Source organism: Aphelocoma coerulescens, chromosome 3 (genome assembly GCF_041296385.1).
Source record: "Aphelocoma coerulescens isolate FSJ_1873_10779 chromosome 3, UR_Acoe_1.0, whole genome shotgun sequence".
In the NCBI taxonomy this organism is placed as follows: Eukaryota; Metazoa; Chordata; class Aves; order Passeriformes; family Corvidae; genus Aphelocoma; species Aphelocoma coerulescens.
This window is the reverse complement of record NC_091016.1, coordinates 61024034-61048094: the sequence shown is the minus strand read 5'-3', so window position 1 is coordinate 61048094 and position 24061 is coordinate 61024034. Positions and strand designations below refer to the sequence as shown.

Below are 24061 nucleotides of genomic sequence, written 5' to 3'. Positions count from 1 at the left end.
GACTCAGCAGCAGGACTTGTCCTGGAAGAAAAAAATTTTTAGCCCGATCTTCCCATTTGAAAATGGTGTGTTGGGGTCTGCCAGTGATAATCGATTCCAAGTAAAACAGCTTCACATCCTTGTTCAGGAGTGGTGACATAGCCTTGCACATTAAGGGGGGCAGAGGGGGAGAAAAGGATCTTAATTCAAAGACAGAAGGAGAGCCTAGAACAAGCATTTGACCTTGCTCGGAAGGGAAAAAATAGTAAGAGCTAAATGAAATTTAAAAAAAAAAAAAATTGTGATTGGAGAAATAAGAGTATCAAATCAGCTGAGTTTCTGGCAAAGCTGCTTCCCAGAATGGTTAGAGAAACAAAATACCTTACAATACACTCTCCCATTGTCCACCATGCAAGTAGCTTCAAAAGCACGCCAGGAAGGGACTTCTTCATGAAGGTGGTAGATACAAGGAGGATTACGAGGTTAGGAAGAGTCTCCTTTTCTTTGTAATTTCTCTCTCAGACTGTAAGAGGTTAAAATGGTTAAGCAGTTTTCCTTCACTCTGCATTATGGCTCATTCCTACTAGCAATAAAATGAAGGAATTACTTGTAAGGGCAGAAATGTCATTATTTTTGCACTCATCCTGACCCCAGCATCTAAAAATACAAAATGCTGGAATTTGTGGAGCAGGTGACATTTTAAAAAAGGGCCCAGGGAAGTCTAATAGTGTAAAGGCTAAATGTACTTAGGAGGTGGAGGAACAGAAATAGAGAGATATCTCTGCTTCTGACCTAGGCCTAAAAAGATTGGCCGCATAATTCATTTCAATGACTCCTTGTCTGTGCAGTTTACCTCTGGGTTTAGACAGAAACATTTCTCTTTAGCATAATGGATCACAGTGTCAAGTTGCCTACCTTCTGCCTCAGAATGGGGTTAATTTTAGCCTGATCCTCATGTTGAACACACAAGGAATATATATGGCTCATCAACCTTTGCCAAAAGCATAAGATACATTTCTGAAACTCAAAGGCTATCTGCTGTTTGAAAAGATTTGGCCGCCTTGTATTAATTGAACTGAGCTTCCTTTTGGTCTCCAGCAGCCCTACAGAAGCTACACAAGAAGGTATATAAAATTTCTAAACACTATATCACTGCTCTGCAATCCCCTTTTTTTTCTTCTTTTTTTCTTCCTAACAGCCTCACTATACACCCAGCCAAAATCAAATACTTAATTCTGCTTCCACAGGGATACTGCATTATTTCTAGTGTATTAGCTAGTATTTATCCTGCAGGCTCTCATCTCTGAGCATGCTACAGCCTGGAGAATCATGCATTTGAGCAGGTGTTAAAGAATTAATGGAACGGTAAGAAAAAGATCTTTTTACTCTTCTTGACTTGAAGACAGACATGGCTAAATACTGAACCACACAAGTAAAATTTCAAGGAGTCTATGAGAAGTCCAGTAAGGATGGCCATGTAGTTTGAGAAAAATTAAGATATTTTTCTGCATTTCCCTTAGTTTATTTTGTTATAATCAACAAATACCTGCTAATACTGTCTGCTCTCCACTCTGATTTCCAACTCTCATGTGTAGTCAGGCCACCTACAAAGCTGTAAGCAAAGTATTCAAAGGGCAGAATAGTGTAATCTTAGTAAGGGAATTTAAACACTTCCAATCTCAGAGGACCCAGACTTTATTTTTTTTTAACATTACTTTTTCAGAGCATGTTTGTCCGAAGGCTAAAATCCCCACTATGCTGCAGGTCATAACAAAAAACTCATGGGTTTCACCACGGTCAGGCTTTCACTTAAGGACCCTCTAGCACACTTTGCTGCTGCAAACCAGAACTGAGTCCAAAGAGCAACCTGGTGTCATTTCTTAAGAGGCATCTCTTTACTTGCCAGAGCAGCCGCCTGTTTTGCAGCCAGAAAGACACTTGCAGTTCCCTGTGAACATGATCCTGTATTTCACACGGGCTGTTCTGCTTCCCCAAAGCATCATGATTCATCAGATTTAGCCAGGAAAGCTCCAGTCACACATCGCTTTGCCGCTTACTTCTACATTTTCCTTGCCCTCCTTACACCGCTGTTTCTTCCCTGTGCGCATCTTCCCAGCCAAGAAACCAGGCAGAACAATGCTGAGGTGCTGCAGCTTTGGCAACATGCTTATCTAGCAGCATCTTTCTTGCCTTTCTTACTTCAGAGAATATCAAACCCCATCTCTTCTCTAGACCCACAGGGACAACCCTTTAGTCAAAGAATGGCCATTGCTTGCTGTCAGAGCCAGCTCCCACCAAGGTCAATGCCAGCTTTTTGCCTCCTAGCCCCTCCGTGCCAGCTGCAGTGGGAGACACTGGTACTGCACTGATAATTTTTTCCAGAAGCAAAAGTCAACCCCTCTGAGATGCAGAGAGCCTCCTGCTATAAACTGGCATAGTTCCATTAAATTTATGCTGAGTTACACCATTTGCAACCCTAAGTCTATCCTCTTGGGTATATGAATTATGAAACAGATTTTAGTTACAGTATCCCACGTTGCTCCTCAAGTAATAAACCATACAGTATTCTCAATCTACTTAAATGCACGTTTAGTAATACCTTATATTGTTTTTTATTGTTTCACTAGTTTCATTAACTTAATGGTCAATGTCTTTACGCTCATTGAAAAACCTCAGGTTAAAAATGCTTGTTAACAGAACAACAGAACTACAAAAGAAAATCATAGTATTTGATTAGAATACAACTGGCAAAAATAGGTTCTTGTTCATTCTTTAGTTATAGTTTTTAAACAAAGCACATAAGCAAGCTCCAGATTTTGGATGCATGTGAAATGTGAACCCTAATCGAAATGAAAAGTAACCTCCAGTACAATGGGATGAAACAAAAACCATAGCTCCAAACACTCCCAAAATTTGGGGGTTTCTAAATCTGGATTTGAAATTTATGGCTTGTGCCTACTCAAATAAACTTCTACTTAAAACCATATTTCAATAAACTTATATTTTGTGGTTTGAGCCTATTTAAGTAAGCCTTTAAAATTGCATTCTATTTATAGGCCCCAAATTTATTTACAGTATCATTTTTTATGATTTTAGGATTAGCTATATCTCTAAGTAAATAAGAACCTTTGTTCAGAAGATTTTTCTCCCTTCTTCGTCCATGACCATAATCTACAGGATGCAGCAGAAATGGTTGCATCATGTGTTTATTATTATTATAAATCACTTATTGGCAGTGCTTCATAATAAGAACACACAAGAAAGATGAGCGTGAGAGGGTGAGGAGATTTTGGTTCCTCTCATTCCCATCATTTCTTTCTTTTCTTCTTGTCTTTGACTATTGTTAAAATTTATGAACTTTTTACACAGTGTAAAAAACACCACCCAAAATGAAATTACCACAATTGTTTTTGTAAATATGCTTTCTGTCAGACCATTCTATTTAGGTGCCATTCTTTATTATCCACTGCCTTCGATGTCTACCTTTTCTATTTTCTTCTTTCCTCACCTCTTTCCTTTCATTTTACCCAAATCTCTGCCAGTCTTTTTCCTTATGTTAGTATCCCTTTCCTCCTGTTTGGGACCAAAAAAAGATGGTGAGCTCAGGTGATCCTCAGAGATCAAAAGTGTGTGTGACTGTGCTAGAGTCACCTTGCAGTATTAGGGCTTTTATAGCTTCCTTCTTATCTCCCCATTAGCACTTGAACTATACCTCTTTTTCATAAGGCTCCAGGCTCTCTCTCAGGAGAGATGAGCAAAGAAATAGATGACAGTTGCCACTTCTAGGTTTTCCAAAAGTTGGCAATCAAAGTGAGAAGTCATGAATCTACAGTACTGCTGCAATATCATTTTCTGTAGACCTAAGACATAAATTGTCATATGATTCCTTTAGGCTCCCTTACCTCATATGCTGTGGTTTTGTTTTAACAAAGAAAAAGGTCCATCCTTTTTTACATTTCATCTGAGGAGATATGACAAAAGGAAGAGTTTTCATGAACTAATTACAGTCCTTTGGAAATTACCTTTTGTGCTAGGAAAATATTTTTTTTCCTACTGATGAGAAAGTAAGCAGTATGAATAAAATGTACTATTTAAAGAAAGAGTACAGTTACATAACATTTCCACAAAATTCAGACAATTTTTTAGCTCCACTTTGCAAGAAGAAGTATGCTACTTCTGGAGAATTATACACACAATAATCTATAAAAAGATTTCTATGCAGAAAAAAATAATGGCTTTTTTTCCTTTGGAAGAGAGCATTGCCTTATGTCAGTGCACATTCACCATTCAACAAAGCCATCATATTTTGCCATATTCTAGCAGCAGAACCTGCCTGCATATACTGTTGTGTCCCTAGCTTGACAATAAAGAAGTGTGTGCATATACTTAATGAGAGACTCCAACCCCTTAGGGTGCAGGCTCACAGTCATCCTAATCTGACATAGGGCCCCACTATCACCAAAACAGAGCTCTAGGTCAGAAGGTAGCTACCTATGCTGGAAAACCATAACCATTATTCCTTTTTTTGTTGCTGATGTGGTCTAGAAGAACCATGTGAGTAGTCCTCCCTGCTCAGAACAGCATTTACCAGCACCACTGCTAGAATTTTGGTCAAAATGCAACCAGATTTGGTGGCATTTAAAGAAGGTATGTATGCACCAAGAGGAGTCATGTAAGTTAAAGTGTAAGTTAAATTATTTCACAAGCAAGATCTACACAAGGAAACAGTTACTACAAACAGTGTCTCTGCAATGTATTCCCCACTTAGGGAGAGTACCAAGAAAGCAAATGTATGAACCAGTACTCAGAATAAGAACAGGGTTGAGGATTTTTCTCCTGCAAAAAACTGTATGCAGAGGCGTTGTCTATTCTTCAGTGTTTGGCCAGTGTGTGTGAGAGAATCCCATACATAGTTTGTAAGCATAAAGACGTAGCTCAGGTTTTCAGGTCCTCTCAGCAAACTGCACTAGCATGGGAAACAGACCAAGATGTGTATGGTACCCTAAAGGCATGAATTATTCACATCATTCATGTTACTTGCTATCCCCTAGAACCCCTGAGCGAGCATTTTCTTTTCAAGCTGTATCTAACATGCTTTGAGAAAGACCCAGTTGTTTAGATGGAGGTACCAGCTTTGCATCTGTATGAGAAATATTCTTTCCCTCTCTCTCTATCTCCCCCAATGAAGTGAAACTGAGTCATTATTTCTCATTTTAATAGAAAACAGCAGGGTACTTTTAAATAAGAAAAACATCATGTGAATCATGCACAAAATCTTTTATTTTTCCAGGAAGTGTAGAACCATGAAACGAATTGTTAACAGAACATGGCATACTACTCTTGGTGCCTTCCTGCCAGCCAGAAAAAAAAAAGCAGCAACAACAAATAAAAACTTGCAAAGAAGCTCCATGGTTTATCAACTATATCACTGAGCCTCTTGGCCATCACTGTAAATCTCTTCAAATTCTTGCTCCTGTTTTGATGGAAAACATTCAGTTCTATAATAATAGTACTTAGATAACCTGTACTTGACCTGTCTTTGGATAGTGATGATTTTCCATACAAGATGTTTTAGTGTGATAACACAGTGATTCAGACACTATCTTAAGGCAGCTGGTGTACAAGTGCTTGGGTCTGGGAATTTTTTTTCTCCACTGCTATTTGAATGTAAGCTGCGTGCTGAAGGCCTTTCATGCCAGGCACATTTTCAAAGTATTCTCCCAGTTAATGCATTTCCATTAGAATTCCACTGTTTTTTATTTCAAGAACACAGCACTGCACCCATGGGAACTGAGCTTTCAGGTGTTAAAGAGGATTTGTTATAAAGAAAGTGATTATAATAGGATTTAATGTAATTGAAAGTCAAGGTACAGTAGCCATACACTGTATCAGAGAGAGCATTAAACTTGTTTTGTGAGTGAAGGAGTTTTGCTAAGTAAAACCTGGGGCCACAATGAATAAACCTGGGTGGAAGACCTCCTGCTGTTGTGCTCTGTTCATTAGCCAGTGCTGTCCTGACTGCTTTGCTCCCCAGAGAGGCAGGGCAAGCAGCGGAGCTGAACTCCCAGAGGCTTGTAACAGCATGAAAAAAACCTTCGGAAATAGCAGAGGCAGCTCCCACAGATCCAGCCCATCCACGCAAGTCCTCATCCTGCAGGTTGTCACCAGCTCTGGAAGAAGTGTTTCCAGCCACAACAGCAGGTAGGTCACACAGACGGCCTGGCATTGCTGTGCAAGGCAATGCTTTTGTGCACTCTTGCACAAGACCACTGTGAAATTAATTTGACTCTTCCACAAATTCACTGAATTCCTCTGTACCATCTACCCTGCTGGCAGTCAAAGGAGTTGTCAAAACTCTCTGGAAGAACCCTGTTCCCCTTAATTGCTTTCCTCACATCCTTGAAATCTTGTGGACGGACAGGCTTACAGTATCTCACATATTTAAATAACCCTTATTACCAAGTAATTGCCATTCTTCAGAATTTTCATCTTCTTTTTCCTTATCATAGCTTGCAGTCTTTACTTTTGGCTTCATTCCTGCTCTCTCTCTCCTTTTTCCAGGGGATCTTGCTTACCTCAAGCAGCATTTTGAACTTTGCCATTTAATCATAATTTGTTTTCTCTTTCTTCCTGCTTTCTTTTTAGCTGCTTCTGTGAGTGTTACAATGTCCTTAGATAACTTCTTTCTCGATTGCATGTGGGTAGTAGAAGTCACTGCTATTATCTTTTATTACATTTCTTCCCTTTTTGTTATTCTTCAACATTATGCATTCAGTAACTTCTCCAGATCAGAGGTCAGGAATTTAGCCTCGCTAGTATTTGGGCACTTTTATGTCCCTAGCTGACTTGGTCAAAATGTTTTTCATTTAAAAGACAAAAAAGTCTCTTTCAATAAAAGCGTACTTTCAAGGAAAGAAAAATACATACTTTACAATGTTCTCCATGGCAAAGACAATAGTTCCAAAAAGAAATCTGCTCAGATCAGACCAACCCAAACTAGACTGAGGCTTTAACTAAGCTATTGCCTCAGTTTTCACTTTTCACAGGCAATCTCAAACAAAAAGCCTGGCACTTTTCTTTCAGATTTCCTAGAGATATAACTGGCATTTGGAGGTCATGAAGAACGTAGGTGACTGCTTACATCTGCCCTTAAAAAAACAGTGACAGCTCTGTATTTAGGGTCTTCATGAACCTGGTTCTTCACATTGAACAAAGATGTTTAAAAAAATGAAGCATTTTCATGCACTACAGTGAGTGTCAGTTTCTCACAAGCTGTTCTTTCCTAAATGACGTAGAATATATGCTCAATCTTGAGTCAACCACAAAACAAACAACTTGGGGTTTGCTGCATGTATGCATATATGAACCAGCATCATAATCATCACTATACCCCACTCCCTTACTTGTTGCCATCCCTGAAACAGGGGCCCCTCAGTGGCGTTGCATGGCAGCAATTGCAACAGCATGAGCAGCAGCCAGACAGCTCCAGTTTCAAACAACATGCTCCTGTATGGTTTGCTTTTCTCCCCTTCCACAGCCCAAAAGCTGCATGAGTGTAAAGAGAGGATATTCTGCTGTGAGCAGACATCAACCAAGGAAAGTAGGTTCTCATTTCAGAAAGGAAACAAATGATGTACCATCACCCGAGGAGGTGGAGGGTGTTGGGTCAGAGGAGAGAGGGGTGGCTGTTTATTTTCAAGGCTTCCTTGCTTCTTGTCTTGCAATGTCACTTTTAACATTCTCCTAGATGCGACATGAAACTGGAAATCCCAGGTTCACCATTCCCATCCTTCTCTTATTCTGATTACAGCCTGGGCAGCATTTGCAACTCTGAACCATATCTTCTATTCCATTTCCCAAATGTGCAGTGGCCACACGCTCCTGGCATTCCTCACACAGAAGAGAGAAAGCTGTTTGCACTATTATTTCCTTTATTTCTGCCATTCAACTCTCTTTTTTGAGACAGGATTTGTATTCCTTCTTTCTGAGGAAGAAAGAAAAAAAAACAACAGTTGAGGAAGTTCATGACCAAAAAAGTGAAATGTCACCAATAATTAGTTAAGAACACCAACCCGAGGAACCAGTTTAGAACACACATGAGCGCACACACACACATGCACAAAACAATTAGTGTTTCAAGCTTAAAATTCAGGATCTTTGATGAAAATGTGCAGTGGTGAGAGGATCAATTTCTGATGATGTTCTTGAAGGGCAGAAAGAGAGATAATAACTTTGATGCTGGCTCTTTGTTTAAATGACTATTGTTTGTAGTTAGCTGCTATTTAATCTCCACTACAGAGAGGAACCACTACACAGCTAAACTCTCTTCTAATGAGATCATTATTTTCTTACCACTCTTCAGAATGAATGTCATTTTACATAGCAAAACTACAGAGGCAGCGTTTTAGAACACTGCTACCTTTTATCTAACCAACATAAGAGGCACTTGAGAAAAGGACAAGGAGGGTCAAGAAGAAAATGTAAGCGGCAGAGCTTCTTTGCCTGGCAGGCAAGGGAAGGACAAAGGAAGAGGTCCATGATAACAAGACTGACCGTCATTATCAGTGGAGAGGGGTCCAAGCTGCAAAGTTTCATAAATACTTAGAGCAGGTCTGGCCCAGTACATTAAAGGGATTTGTCTGGATTTAATACCAACCTTCAGGGTTTAGTCACATTTTTAATTACCGCTAAATATTGTTTAAGACTTTGACATTTGCCAATTATTATCCGGCCTGGAAAGATACCAGCACGCTTAGCAGCGTCAGAAACCTCGCTGCTTTTGCGTACTGCCCCTTTAAAGAGAGAAATCTCTCCCTCCCAGACAAAGGGGACATGCATGCGATATGTGCCATTTTGCATTTCATTTTAGCTGCAGACTGAGGGATGAGAGCCGGTGCATTCTGCTACAGCGGTTTCAAACCCTCCTGCCCGCCCTGCCCCTGGGCCAGATGTTGCCAGCCTTCCCCTGGAGCTCCGGCAGCACAACCCAAACATCTGCCCGCGCCTCAGCCACCGCAGCCCGCAGCTTAAATAAAGGGCGGCTCTGCACTAACACACCGATCGCTGTTCTGGGCATGGGCTCCTCGAAGGAGGGAGAGAGGGAGAGAGGGAAGGTGCGCACTGTTGGAGGCAGTCACGTTTTAAATTGCTGTAAGTCGCTGCTTTTGGTGCCTGCCACTCGGATCAGTCAAGCAGGGTATTCATATTCATGGAGCTGACACTCTACCTGTATCCTTCTTCCTTGTTAATAAATGAATGGAGGAATCTGAACAGGAATTTGCAGACCAAGTACCTGCCTAGAGCCAGCTAATCAGAAAAAGTAGTCCCAGGGAGCAGGTAGAATTTATACTGCCAGGCTTGATCATTCAGAATCGTGAAACTGGCCCAAGGAATCATGAGAGCTACTTAAAAATCATGTGATTTTAATAAACAATTCGCATGGGAATGCTTTTATTTGCTTTTGGATTTTACAGATTCCCAGGATCATGTTTATAAACTTTTAGCCAGAATTTGAGGCCCTGAAGGCTCTTGTTAAAAAGGGAAAGAGAGAAAGATTTGCATCCCACCCCCCACAATCCCAGGAAAGAGCCTCATGACAACAAAAGATGTGATCAGAAATCCTACCACTTGTCAGATTTTAAAGCCACCAGACCAAACAATCATTTAACCTCTTTCTCTCTCTCTCTCCGCCTCTCCCCATATTCCTCTTTAAAACCATGGCAGTTTTTGCATTTGTTCTTTCTGTTGTTTCATTTGTTCCCCCTGTGTTTCTCTAAATCTGAAATAAGTCATCTCTTCTGCCCTTTGTTTATGGGAGAGCATGTTCGAGAAGCAAAAGAATCAATGCTCCACTCATCAAATGGAGGAGTGTTCGGCATTCATAACATGAATGGATGAAAATAAATGCCTCTGGCTGCAGTTTTCGCCCTGCTGTTCCACGCTCCGGCTCCACCAGGCCTGAATCCGAGCGGTGGAGTGGGGAAAGGGGCCTCTTTTGAGTTCTCAGTGTAGCGGTCAGAGCATTCAGGCATGTGCAGACATGCCAGTCCTGGCCTGTGCTTTTTGTTTTTGTTTGTTGTTTGTTTTAACAGCTGCTAATAATTATATTATCCTGCTACAGAAGTACTTCTGGGAAATGGGGACCTTTGAAAGCACCGAAGTGATAGGAGGAAGATGCCACTTCCCTCCCCCCACTCCCCTTCACCATGTTAGTGTTCAGATACAAACAGCATTCCTGCCTCATTCCCCTCTGAAGTTAAAAAGACTTAAATTCTTTACAAGGAAGGTCATCCTTTCCTAGCGAAAACCCTGTTTGCTTTTGCCTTTCCACTTGCTTTCAAATGAAACAAAAAACAACCCTGAGAGTGCGCACCAGCCCACTTCACCAACTCAGAAATTAAGCATAGCAAGCTCAGGGGGAAAAAAAGAGACTGTGTTTCAGTTTATTGATGTGTGCGTGTGTGTGTGTGTGTCTGTGTGTCTGTGTGTGTGTGTGCTCAGCACAGTGCACTTCCCAGCAGCTCTTCCACAAATGCTGTGCAGAGTGTTCCCAACGTGACCCGATGGTGAGTTAGCAAGCTCTGGGCACTCGGGCAGCAGTCACACGGTGTTCAGGACCTCGATGTGCTCGCTCAAAGGAACACTGTCAACTGCCTTTAATAGTGTTAAATATAATTTATCGATTCTCCATTGTTTGTAATAATAACCTCCCTGAAGCTTGAGAATAATGTTTTCTTTTCCCCTGCAGATTTTGTCCTGTCAAACATTTATTTTTTTCGTGGTGTTGCTAATAGACCTTGAAATTAACATCGCATTTATGTTTAGGATCTATACCACGATTGTTTGTGCTGGTGCACTGCACTCATCCATCAGCAAAGCAAAATAGGAGAAGGAAGATGCATCTGAGCCCCTTACCACCCTGGGAAAAAATGGGTCAAATTCTGCCCTTAGATGTAGGCACAAAACTCATTAAAGTCAGGGCGAGGCTGGCTGCATATGTGTCACTGAGGCAGAATTTGGCTCCGTGCTTCCTAGCTAACTGGTGAAGCTAGAAGGGGCATAAAATGTGGGGGGGTGTTTTAATATGTCCCATTTAAACATTGGCTGTTTGGGGATTTTGTTATCATTCTGTGAGATCAGGTATGTTTAACATGAAGAAAAGTATCTCTAATTACCTACGAAATTAAAATAAGCCTTAAAGTGAATTAAACTGGGGTCTAAACCAAGTGACAGTATCCCTTTGAACAGTCAACTAAGAAAAATTACCAAGCTTCAAGTAAAACTGGAAGACTAGGTGTGTCACACTTGCTTGTATTTAACAAAGTGGCAATTATTCCACTTTACATTAGCAATTAGCATTAAAAGAATTTGTAATTTATTTTTAACTTTTTTCCCCACTTTAACAAAACTTCAGTAAAAGTTATGCTGCTATCAAAAGTACATTGTGTGACAACCTTTGCAAAACACAGTTTCAGGGTCCCATTAGCAAGCAGGAATCAGGAAATATTTAAAGGGCCCCTTGTTATACCTGCTAGTATCTCCTTCTTTCCCATGGAAAATGAGAAATGAGCTGGAATGTAAACAGGGGGGAGGAGGAGAATAAGAAATGCACCGGAGTGCATTTGGGATAGCCAAATCCTGTGGCTTTGCACAAGGCCTCTGACTTCTAGGGAGGGGGTTTCCATCGCTTGTAGAGAGCTGATGATGCATGGAAGGCTGATGCTGCAAAACAGCCAGCACAGGGGGAAGGGAGCAGGGGGAAGGAGTAGTGTATGTAGCTTTTCACCTTTCAGTCTCTCTTCAATTCACTCTCTGCGCATGTTATGGAATTACTCAGTGCAATACAACCTGATGAAATAATCACACTTGCAAAACCTGTGTGTATCTAGAAATTGCCAGAAATTCATCTTTATGTAGAGCTCCCATAAAGGAAATAAAAGCTGGGTGATTTATGGCATTTTATTGCACTTCTTGGCCATTGCTAATGTTTTCTTCATTGAGAAATGGCAAAAGCTGCAATTTGGATTTTTATTGTGCAGTTCGCCAGCCCTCGCCCCAGCCCCCTTCCCTCTTTTTCTTTTCCTGGGTGAACTTGCTTTGAGTTTAGGAGATGAAAGTTTATGGAGGCAGATGAGTGTCAAGGGGACTGAATCCAAACACAGAGCCAATGAGCATGTTGCCAGATTTTATCTACCCTCACTGAAAATACAGTATCCAGAAAAAGATGAGTGATTATAAAGGAAAGTGACTTAGCCTCTAACTTACACAAAAATTCTTGGACGGGTTTCTGGTTTTCTTTTTTAAACAAACAAAACAATGTTTCCTGGTTGGCAGTTCCCAAAGTCTTTCCCTTTTTTTCCCATTTTTTGGCACATTGCTGAAAGGTCATGCTGATGTATTTCCAAAACATGCTCATTGAGTACAGCTTTGCAAAAAATAAGAGCCCCTTTCTTTAAAGCCTGATCCTCCTCTCATTTAAGGCAGGAGACAATATTTCAGCTGTTTTCTGGGATGCAGAAGTAGAGCCTAATCAGAGAGTCAGACTCACTGCAGGATTAAATATAGACTGAGTAGCACCAGCTAACTCCTAAAGCTGCTGACACCATTATACAATCCTGTTTACCATTGCTTGTGCCTGCCAGACTATAATGGTTCAGGCTAACAATGCTCGTGGTACTTTTCAGCCTCAAGTAAAGATTTCTGACAATGAGGCAAGGGCTAAATCAGCTGTTTCTCAGGTTAAAATACTCTGGTGATGATTCCTTCAAAAGCCCTTGTTTCCCATGCACTTGGGGGAAGGAACTTAAAACCCCGTGTGCTTTATTTCTGGGATGAACCGTATTCCACCAAGTTGTTGCCAGATGAAAATCCTTCCGAAGATTGCATTGTCCATATGCTCAAAGGGCTGCAATTCTAAACTGTTGAGTTTGTTTAAGCACCATGCATTAGAATGGGTACAGACAGGGCTGCTTAAACTAAAGGTGCACAAGCACGCTCTGCCTGCTGCTTCCAAATATTCGAGCTTGTTTGCAGGAATACTGTCTTGTAATGTGTGCACATGTACGTAGGTGCACGTGTGCGTGTGTCTGTGTGTGGCTGTCGCTGTTTATTTGGCTTAGGCAAGCAGGCAGGAGGATGGGTAAATGGACAAAGAGCTTAACTAGAACTCAAGGAACTTACACTCTGTTCTTGGCACAGCATCAGGTTTCCTGCATGACCTTGTATAAGTCACTTATTCTGCTGTGCGCCTCCATCGTCCTTGCCTGTAAGAACTTTCCTTCCTTCCAGTACTGCTATATAGTTAAATCCATTAATGAACCATGCAAGAATTGGCCAGGGGGGCAGAGAGGAGGGCTGGGTGTTAAAGGAAAACTTTCTTGATGCTTGACTTGAAGGATCTCACTTCTTCCAGGTAACTTTAACTGAAGAATAAATAACATTATCAGTATCCACTGTTGTGTTGTAGTAGTGCTCAGAGGCAATAGTCATAAATTTGAAATCTGTTGTGCTGGGTTATGGGCAAGCAAAGAACCAAAGTATGATATATTTAGCCTCAAAATTATCATCAGAAGGATTTTCCTGATCGAAGTCAGCATTTCAGATCTTTGTGCCCAGCATTTGTTTTTCCAGAATTTTCATATTTAAGGGAACATAGTGTGAACTCACTGAACTCACAAACACTGAAAGTTTCAAGTACTGCTCTGATACGAAGCCTGCTGCTTTCTCCTTCAGTTGCTTTCAGTAAGGAGTGAAATCTTTCTGGCTTCTGGATCGAGTCTAAGGAGTTAAAGCAAACACCAGTGTGTTGCCTTTAAACTCCAGTCCTGATCCCAGTGAGTTTGCAGAGGGCTGAGAGGCTTTGAAAAGAAAGGCAGCTTTTTTGTCACCTTTGACACGCAAACATCCCAGCAAGTTACCTTGTTGTTTATTTCCACTGTGCAACCCCGAACACACTACTTTCAGGGTCCTTACCTTCCATAGCATGACCTTTCAAGCAAGTATATCCCTTCAAACTTTGAATTCAGCGAGGTAGAATTAAAATCATTGACCTTTCATTCTCCTTTCCTCTTAGTCCACCTCCCTCTCATATGCTTTCCCTTTAATAACCAAGAAGCACATCTGCAGTTTTTGCTGTAAACACTGCAAAAAGCATTAAGGTTTTTAAGGTAACCTTGGCAAAATCCAAATTAGAAAACATACTGCAGTGATTCACATTTAACCTCCAAGTTATTTCACAGCATAGCTGACAGCTTGCATTCTTCAGAACTTTGTATTGTTTGCTTTTTTTTCTTTCCCTCTCTCTCTGCAAGCAACAGGCCAAAGAAACAGCAAACCCCCCAAAAAACATAGGAATTTTTTCTCCATTAGGGGCCTGATATGTAAAATACACATGAAGAACCACTTCCTTTTCTGGTCACTAAACTAAAAAGAGACACATTTCTTGCAAGATTAGAATAACTGTCAAATCAACAACAACAAAAAAAGCCTGGTTTCTTTTAGAAAAAGTTGTGTAGCTTATTACTTGATGATTTCGATCTTCAGTTTCCTCCCCCATAGTCAGAGACACTCAGTCAAGAAAAAAACCTTCTCTGTTCAAGTCATCATGGTACTGTCATCATTTCCTAATCCTGCTAGTGCTATCACCTTGGATCATCCTGCAGAGAAGAAAGGAGACAAAATCAGTTTGGGGACCAGGGCAAGCAAGGTACTCCACAGCAGCACAGAGGCAGTCATTCAGGATGGAAGGCATCTGCTCAGGCTCACTGAGAGAGCAAAAGATAGAGAAAGATACTGCAAAGGCAAGAGGTGGGGTTCTGTTTTTCTCAGAAACGTGCTGCACTGTAGGACTGTGCCTTTTATTTTTGGCACAAATTGCTGTAGCAAATTATATAGCTTATCAGATGTGGTTTGTTAGACTCCGTAAAGAAACCACTGCAAGGACTTGTTTTCCTTGTTGTCTGCACCCGATTATGAGATCGGCACAAATCAGATTCCTGATGTTGCACAGGAACAAGGTTGAAACTCCATGGGCCTTGTTTTTCCTGTAACCAAATTAAGTGTGATTGGGTTACAAACCAATTCAGCTCAGTTGGGTTGATTCCCTCTCTGACTTTACATCAAAAGTAGTCTGCCTGTTCACCTCGATGCTCAGGGATTTACTGGTGGATAGGAAGCTACGTGCTAATTTCAGTCATTGCACAAGCTCACACAGCTCCTCTTCAAACAGCTGAGAGGGAGTGACGTGCCCTCGCTCCAGAGTTACATTTGGTCACTTAGTGACCAAAATGTGACCAAAGTGTGAGAACCCACAGACTGCCGGATCAAATCCTGCAAGCCCGTTTTCTTCTCAAGAGCCCAGACCAGCCCTAAAGGATGTAAACATGAATTACAGGAGGTGCAAGAGGGATTTCAGAGTACATAAATAAACAGGGTTTAGCTACAGCAACTAGGGAGCAAATACACGTTTTATTCAGTTCTCCTGGCTACTGGAAAAATAACCTTAAAGTAAAGGGGTGGGCAGCGAGGAGATTAACACCACCACTTAAATCCACTTGCATCTAGAGCCACGTGCAGTGCCTGTCCCACACCACTAAGGCACTGTTACCACTTAAACCTCTTTGCCCCCATGCTGGTGGTCCCTGATGAGCAGATCTACTCAACAGTGAATGGCTGGTGCCAAAGGTAGAAAGGAACAAGAGGGAGAAGATAGGCCAAATAAAAATTCCTCAGCCACCCATCTGTTTTCAGGGGAAGAGAGAAAATATTTCATTTTCTACCTGTAAAGAAAAATGGATTCATGTCACATCCTTCCTTGATTATCCCCAGCATTATGCAATTCAATAGATTTGCTGTCTTGATTAGACAGGCAGAATAGAATTTTAATTGTGAGGCTCTGGAAGGCAAAATGGAGAGATTTGTATAAAAAAACTGGGAGGCAGCAACATTATTGGAAGGCTGAGCTTTTTATAGTCAGTCTTTCTGCTTCATTCGACCATCTGCCTTTACTTGTGCTCTGCTGCTTGGGGTTGAGAAGTTGCTGGCTTTAAAAATGAGCCACAAAGTTTAACCAGATAAATAAATGTGTGCAAGATCTCTCCCTACTAGAAGAACAGCCTTCAGCATTCCAGCTACATATGCTGACAAAAAGAATGTTTTAATTTTAGCATTGTTTTTACCGTTCATCGAACAGAAATTTATGCATGTAGTTGCTTGCACAAGTCACAGTTAAAGTCCCTTTCATAAAGGCCTGAGAAATGCAGACTGACAAAACTATTTTACTGGGGGGCAAACAGAGAAATTATTATTTATTTTTTTTAGATGTATGCTTATAGGTATATTGGTAGGAAGGGGAGTTGGCTGGCCTAGGCTAGTGTTTGCAGGTCAGGGAGAAGGTAGGAGTGTCTGAGTCAGAACCCAATGCTAATTTAAAGGAATCTGGGACTTTGTTCATGTCAGAAATCAGAGTTGCGCTCAGTCCAGGACCAGGTAAAATCAAATGTGGAGTTTCTGTACCTTAATTCTACATCAGTGATGAAATGTGCCCATCACATTTGCTGGCTAGGCAGGTGGGCAGTAAAGCCAGAAATCTGGGTAGACAAAACAGTTTGAGTGGTATGTGGTAGTCTCCACTACAGGGATTCAACTCATTTTGGGACATTATTTGTAAACAGTGATTTTCAGAGGTATAATTTTCTCCCTGTCTTTTTAATCATAAAAACACTGGAGACAGAATACATCAGTTCCACAAGTTCATACATGGATTGTCCAGAACTCAAATACACAAATTCCAGCCCAAATAATCCATACTGAGTTCTGTAGGTACCTGATTTAACTCACTATGAGCAGGCTCTTAACAGTTCAGTGATGTGCTTTCTCTCCATGAAAAAAATTAAAAGTATGTTGGGTTTGTTCCAACAGGAAAAACAATTGCAACCATAAATAGTTTCAAAGGGCTGCAAATAGGTTCTCTGCCCAGATCTAAGCTTCTCTGTAAGTGAAATAAATACGAAAATGCTTGAAATACACTGTTGTTACTAGACAAGCAATTTATATTACTGGCTTGGAGTGTCAGAATTTTGTTCTTGCCTATAAAAGGGGCCTAGAGGTCCTAGTGTCCAGTTAGTCTAAACATCTAAAAACTCTGTAAGTTTAAAGTTTCTGATCTGACAAATTATGCTGGAACTTTCCTAAGACTATTCAACATATGGAGATTTCAGGAATTTCTACCTTCTTGACAGAAATATTTACATACAACACCTTGTTACCTCTCTGTGCTGTGGTCCTGGCGGTACAGCTTAGACTGCCTGGCACTCAAGCACTGTCCAGTAACACCCTTGTTTCAGCTACCATTTCACCCCACTTCTGCAGTGACCTCTGGAGAAACACTTGCCTGGTTTTCACACAAGCTCTGCTTGGTGTCATTTCTGCATCTGCACAGGAGGTGCAGCCTCTATCTGTAATATCACTGTTTCTACACCATTCTTCACTTTTGTAGGTTTGCAACTATGCAGACTCTTGTGAGGGGTGAAAAACCTGCACCATCATCTACTGTTAAGTGGAAACGGGAACAGTTTAGGTTTTTTACAGAGGTCAGCTTATCCATCACATTTTAATTACAATGTTTTTCCTTATCTCAAGGAATAAATTGTTGATTCAAGGACTGTGCTCATACTTCACATGGAGTTTTCTTTAGCGCTTGAAGGAGTGTTACAGTAAGAAGGGAGAAAGCAAATTTTTAGCAAAAAAAGTATAAAGAAGTAGTTATAGAAATGAAACTACACCGTGTTTAAATCTTGCCAGAACACTTGTAAATCTCATTTTAAGGCAGGCATAACAGACAATTAGGGACTGACTCAAGCAAATACTTAAGATGTGCCCTTATACTGCAAAGCACTTAAGTATCTGATTATATTCAATCTTGCCTTTTACCTCAGCATTTATTTATACACTTTGCTAAGCCTGATTCTGAACAAGAAAAGCTCGTCTGAATTTAAGACACTTTGCTGAGAAGATCAAGATATTATTTCAACTGATTACCCAGAGTTAAGGGCTTCTCCTTCTCAGAGAGATGAAGGACATCTGATACAACTGAATTCAACAAAAACTGCAAATGCTTGCTGCCATCTCTGGAAAATGGTACCTTTTCTTAGGGATCTCAAATGGAGCTTTCATGCCTGATGTCAGGCACCTGCATATGGAAATGTTGTTATTGCAGTGTTAAACCCTAATCAGTCACTATTGCTGCAGGGGTTAAGCAAGTGAGTTTGGAATTTGAACCTGCACAAACAAAATCCCATGCACAGAGCAATGGGCCATCTACAGAACCAAAGAAAATATATGGTCCAGCTGTTCCATGGCCTCTCCTTTCTGTGCCTCACAGAATCAGTACTGCTGTGTTTAATGATAACACATTTATCAAACTACACAGAAATACATGTTAATTTTAAAATGTGTCAAGTGTAAAAGATAGAGAAAAGGAGAAAAGGAGAAAGGGAGAAAAGCATTGCTGCAACCTTGTGTTTGTGGACTTTCTGAATTTCTATTCTAAACACGAGTCTAACATCATTCATGGAAATACCAGCTCAGCACTGTTGAACAGCAGTCTGTTTCTTTATATTTATTTTGCCCCCTCATATTTTCTTCCATTAAAGTTTTGCAATGTACACAAACAAACTGCAATGAGAAAAAAAAAAAAAGACAAAAATGGAACACATAAAAAGGCAGGCAATAGAAACGACCTTTGCCACTCCTTTGACAGTATTTTGCACATTTCCCTGCTAGTGGCTAAGGGTTTTTTTTTACACTTTCAGGCAACCGTAGATGATAACATGAATAAAATTGTATGGTGTCTCATGAATTTAACAGAAACATTTTAGAAGCAATAATTGCTCTTTCTGGAGTGTACTTTAATTTAGAGATGGAATTCTTCCTGTGATTTGTGTAGCAGTATATTTTATACCATGTAAGGTACGCTTTTAAAACTGCCTCCTCACATACATGTATTTGAAATGTTTGCCTTCATACACACACTCACACAAACATAAATACACAAATCCATAGACATAATGCACATACATTAAATGTGGCTAAATCTATGTATGAAGGCAGGTATTTATTTGTGTTTGTACAAATGCAGAAATTTCAAATTATTCTATCCCTAATTAGATCATATTTTAGTATAATGCAGAGCCACAATAAATTATAAGCAAAAGATGACAGTCAATGCTTTCCAGGAGTAGAGGTCAGGGGCAAATTTTGGGTCTCTTTGGAATCACCACAAACTTCTGATTAGCAGAAATAATCAGATGCTGATTGCTTTGTGGTTTCTCTTCCTTTCAATATATGCCCAAGCAGAAGACACTCTGTGTGTAATGAAATGCTAAGGAGACAGACACACGGCATCTACTTGTCTTCAAGACTGTCTTCATCTGCCACAAAGAGGGTAGCAGCCCATTGTATTAGTTATAGTACAGACTGCAACAAACAGATTTAGGCAGCTGATGGGGCCATTCTTTCCATCTGCCAAAACACTTTCTCTGCCTGCTACACATGGTGCAGACAGCACTGTGTGTTTACTGCTGCTCTCCACCAAAGTAACCATGTGAACATGCTAATGCCAGTGACCCAGTCACACTCTACTATGGCTGGCTTAGTAACCCGGGGACTAGAAGCCAGGAATTTTATTTCTTTTTTCTTCCACTTGCTGGCTTTCCCTTTTTCCTACCCCACAAATTTAACCAAGATTTCACAAATTTTCCCACTCTACAGCAAAAGGAAACTAGCCTTGTGTAAATTTTTCCACACACAAGTGAGGCTAGCCCATTGCACCCTAGCCCTCAGATGGGGCAGTCAGCCAGGACATAATACTTTGTGTATCCAAGTCCCTGCATGGCTATTTCCCAAGCTGCTAAATTACAGACAGAAGACTCAAGCCTAAAGTACACTATTGGTAGTCCCCTGTACTGGAGAAGAGCAACACCAGATTGTGATTGTCCCTGGAACAGCCTTAGGACCCTGGCATCTCACATTCCTCATAAGCTGGTTGACTAGTGGGCTAATGATCTAGCTTGAAACCTTTCCTCCACTGCAAAGATATTTAATTAGTAACAAGAGATGGACTAGTTGGAATGGGGGGCAGAAGACAAAGAGCAGCAGAGTAGCCCAGTGCTTCAGACGCACTCCTTACTTAATTTTCAGGAAGACAGAGAAGTAAACTCATGTCTGCTGTATCTAAGTGAGCTATGGAGACAGCTTTCTTTAACCTAAGAACCAATTCTGTTAGCCTTTTTCACATTCACTATTCTTTCAAAAAATATTCCCATTTAAGTTGGGTACCTGTAGAAGAAGTAACTGTTTAGCATGAGAATGTTGGGCCAAGGCCCCCTACAACCTAGGCATAAAGGACTGGGGCTTTTTCATTTCTTTTTTCTCCTCCATGTGTCCTTCTGTGAGTCCCTCCCTGGAAATGGAAATGGTGTATTGTAATGCAGATTTCCTGCAGAATCTCACAGATCACTCTCTGCAGGGATTTCACTCTTCAGCTGAAATACTTTTCAGCCATGGTATTGTTCATTTATTCAACAGCTTTATTTTTAAACATGGAATACTATAATTGTGCATTACTAATTCCTTTTAAAAGCATTATAGTGTTTATTTTTTGATTGAGGCTTGAGGGCTCAAGATCATTTAGCTGAGTTTTGTTGGTGTCTTTTTTATTCCATTATTTATGAATTTAAAATACACTATGAAAGGATTAAAAGTAAAGTAAAAGACCTCAAAACCCCACAAGTCTTGTTTTCCTTACTTCAATCCCAGCACCCAGTCTGTTTTCTCTTTCATGCTTTCCGCAGAGAACCATTTTCTTTAATGTAATCACTGGCTGATTGACTCTTGCCTCTGTTTTCACTTTGCTCCTATTTTTGGAGGTCACAGAAACAGCAAAGGTTTCATTTAACTTCTCATTAGAGACCACACTTCAGCCCCAAAGCACTCATGAACCCAGATTCAGAGAAACAACATCCACCTCAGCCCAGAGCCGAGGTGTAAAACTACAATTGGGAAGTGGGAAAACCCTTGGTCCTGCCCTGAATTCACCCCCGGGAGCAGCTCTGGTCTCTGCGCTAGTGCCAAAGTAACCAGCAGATGGGTCATCTTCAGCAGTGCATTGGCATCTCCCTCACAATGGTTTCAAAAATGTCAGACAAGTCAAAAGGAGTGACATGATGGTGACGAGCCTCTCTCTGCCCAGCAGGTAAAGGGAAGATCTCTGCCCTAGTATCACTAGTGCAGCTGGTACAGAGGAAAGATTTTCTGGGCAGACATTTAAGCTTTTGTTGTGCAGCTGCTTCAGAGAGATTAATCCAGTTTTTGTGGAGAAAGGGGAAGACTAACCCACAGAAAACAAGATCCCTGTGGAGGAGGGAGGGGGGAAGGGTGGTATCCACCAGCTTCCCCTACCGCTGCAAACAAAATTTTGGCCTGAGCCTAGTCATCATCTCACAGAATCACAGAATTGTTAGGGTTGGAAGGGACCTCTGGAGATCATCTCCCATACAAGCTGTATGCCTTACCTGTGGTAACACTTCAGCAGTGGGAGAATACATTTGTCCCGGGCCTGTTCCTACGGTGGCAATCCATGATAGAGACTGGAGAAATCAGTGCTGTCTTCATAGTTCAAGCTTGCTGGCAGTACCAGACAGGATGGCTCAGGGGATCTAAAGAAAATAAGCCATGAACTCCACTACTTGGTGATCAGATATTAATTCTTTTTTCAAAAAGAAGCAGGAAGGTTTGTCCTTGCAATGATGATTACAGCACACAAAATCTGCAGTCTGGCACATGGAAAAATCCTGAAGCATTAAACTGATATTCAAGAAGTTGTTTGCACCTCATCGTGCAGAGCAAAGTTTGAGACCTGTGGACATTAATAGGTCTCAAACATGCTTAACTAGGGAAGACTTCATCCCACTGAAAGCAAAGCATGGGATTAGGAATTTTGCTGAATCTGAGCCTGCAAAAACCTGAGTTGTATTGTTGGTCTGGAACTAATGACCGCAGGTATGGTTTTTTTAAGCTCCAAAGTAAAAAATACCGCAAATTGAAAAGGACTATTTAGACTTTGGTTAAAGCACCCCTAACAGAAGTATTTGCTATGGGCTAATAACAGTTTATACACTGATCTCTGCCTTAATTTTTATACACTGAGCTCTGCCTTAAAATGTGCGCAGGCAGTTTCCACTGATGCATGTAAACATAAATTATTTAATAAAGAATAATTGATTTAGAATTGTAAAAAAATCAGCAGCCTTGCAGAGAAAAGGGACAGAAGTAGACAGATACATTTTAAGTACTAATGACTCTGCCTTATGAGAGTAGTTTTACCCAGTGTATAATGCATGAGTGGTAAAATAGGTCAAACCCTGGAAGCATCCACATCTTTGAAATCATTATGAACACAATGGTTTTACTGCATCAACAATTGCATAAGAGCTCCTAAGCAAAGGCACATGTGGAATGCAAAATATAATGAAAATCCTTGCTCTTGTGTTGCAGATTAGAGAGCTACTACAGATTTTGGATCCTTTCCCAATTTTAATAGAGTTACTTTCCTGTGGGCAGTGCTTCTACGTTTTCATTTTTGTGTGTGACAGGAATTTGCTCATTTGTTCTTTTTGTATAGTTCATAAGATTTCAGCTGTTTGTGGTACACGAAACTTGGCATACGAGTAATGATAGCCATTTTTATTCAAAGAAAAGTTTGGCCATCCCGTTTGTATTCTGCTAGAGCTCGCAGGGACGGGGGAGGGCTTCATCCCATGACATCCCATCCCCCACAAACAGAGGAAGCTAGTTCACTGCCTACCTACCACTGCAGCTAAAGTTATGTCAGTGCCAGGTAATGAAAAGGCTTTGTTACTTAACAGGCAAATAATAGAGAGCCTTTGTGCAGGGATAATTACAGTGGTTTGGATATTCCTGCATTAACTCTTGGGATGAACATTCATCTCAGTAAATCACTAATAAATATACATTAGCACCATGTCTCTCTCTATTTTATACTCTGGTCATCTTGGTCATACTACTCACAGGTTTACCTGGGGCTGATTACAAAATATGGACTTTGATGCCCTTTGCCCATCCTTGCTGTATGACTGTAACATAACAATCAGATCTTCCTGCATTTCACCTTCCATCAATCTGTCTTCTGATAAAGCAGCAATAAGGTTGCAGAGCTTGCTGGCTGCTGGGAAGAGCAACAGGCAGATATTTGCACAGCATTTCAAAGAAGCAGGACCTGACTCATTGCGGCCTTACTTCAGTTTTGACATCAGTATTAACCACTGAAATTCGTGTCACTATCATCTGAAAAAAAACCAGCTGCTGAGAAGCAAGCCCGTAGAGGACCATGTGCAATTGCTACTCTCCTTGCACTATTTCTTACCTGTTATTTTTGCTGAGTTGCCAGTTGTTTGAACCAGTTCACCATACAAGACTATGTGGGGTTTCTGGGAACAAGGGCATTGATGGGTACTGGAGATGCCTGGACAGAGAAGCAGGAATCACCTTTGCCTGGACCTCTTCCTAGTGTGAAAACACTCCAGGTCAAAGACCAGTTTCAATGGAAAGAAGAAAAGTGCTGAAATCATATAAGGAGCGCTCACTACTGATCACAGATATGTGCTGGATATCATCCCTTCATAATTTATGGTTGTGGAAATCAACAAAAGCCCAACACCTGGCTGTATGTGCAGCCCCTTATTTCATAGGGTGACCCATAGATACAGGCAGTGACATTTTTCCCAGTACTGCTACCCTGGACTTGAGGTCTGACTGAAGAGTTCTTGATGAAAATTAGGAGGCACAAGGTCCAAATATTTATCTTATACTTACAATCAGTATTATTTAAAGTAAATTAGGCTACCTGACAGCCGTTTTTAGTCAGAGGGCCACAAAATAGCCCTCTTTGAAGGAAAAGTGACACAAAAGTTTATAGAGAGAAATGAAAAGTGGGAAAGTACTGCTATTATTATGGAATAAGAATGCTGCAAAATTGCAGTGAAAATTGGAAATCCATAATTTTATT

At 40.8% G+C, this 24061-nt stretch overlaps 2 long non-coding RNA genes across 2 annotated transcripts; both read right to left on the bottom strand.

Moving 5' to 3' along the window:
* Positions 1 to 5237: 5237 nt before the first annotated feature.
* LOC138108206 (uncharacterized) lies at positions 5238 to 8615 on the bottom strand. Its single transcript, XR_011149900.1, has 2 exons — positions 8533 to 8615; positions 5238 to 7963 (listed from the first exon to the last, which is right to left on the bottom strand). It is a non-coding gene; the product is annotated as an uncharacterized lncRNA (long non-coding RNA).
* A 3210-nt stretch (positions 8616 to 11825) lies between these two features.
* Positions 11826 to 23551, bottom strand: LOC138108205 (uncharacterized). The gene is made up of 4 exons (XR_011149899.1): positions 23420 to 23551; positions 23073 to 23221; positions 21549 to 21692; positions 11826 to 14633 (listed from the first exon to the last, which is right to left on the bottom strand). It is a non-coding gene; the product is annotated as an uncharacterized lncRNA (long non-coding RNA).
* Positions 23552 to 24061: the final 510 nt, after the last annotated feature.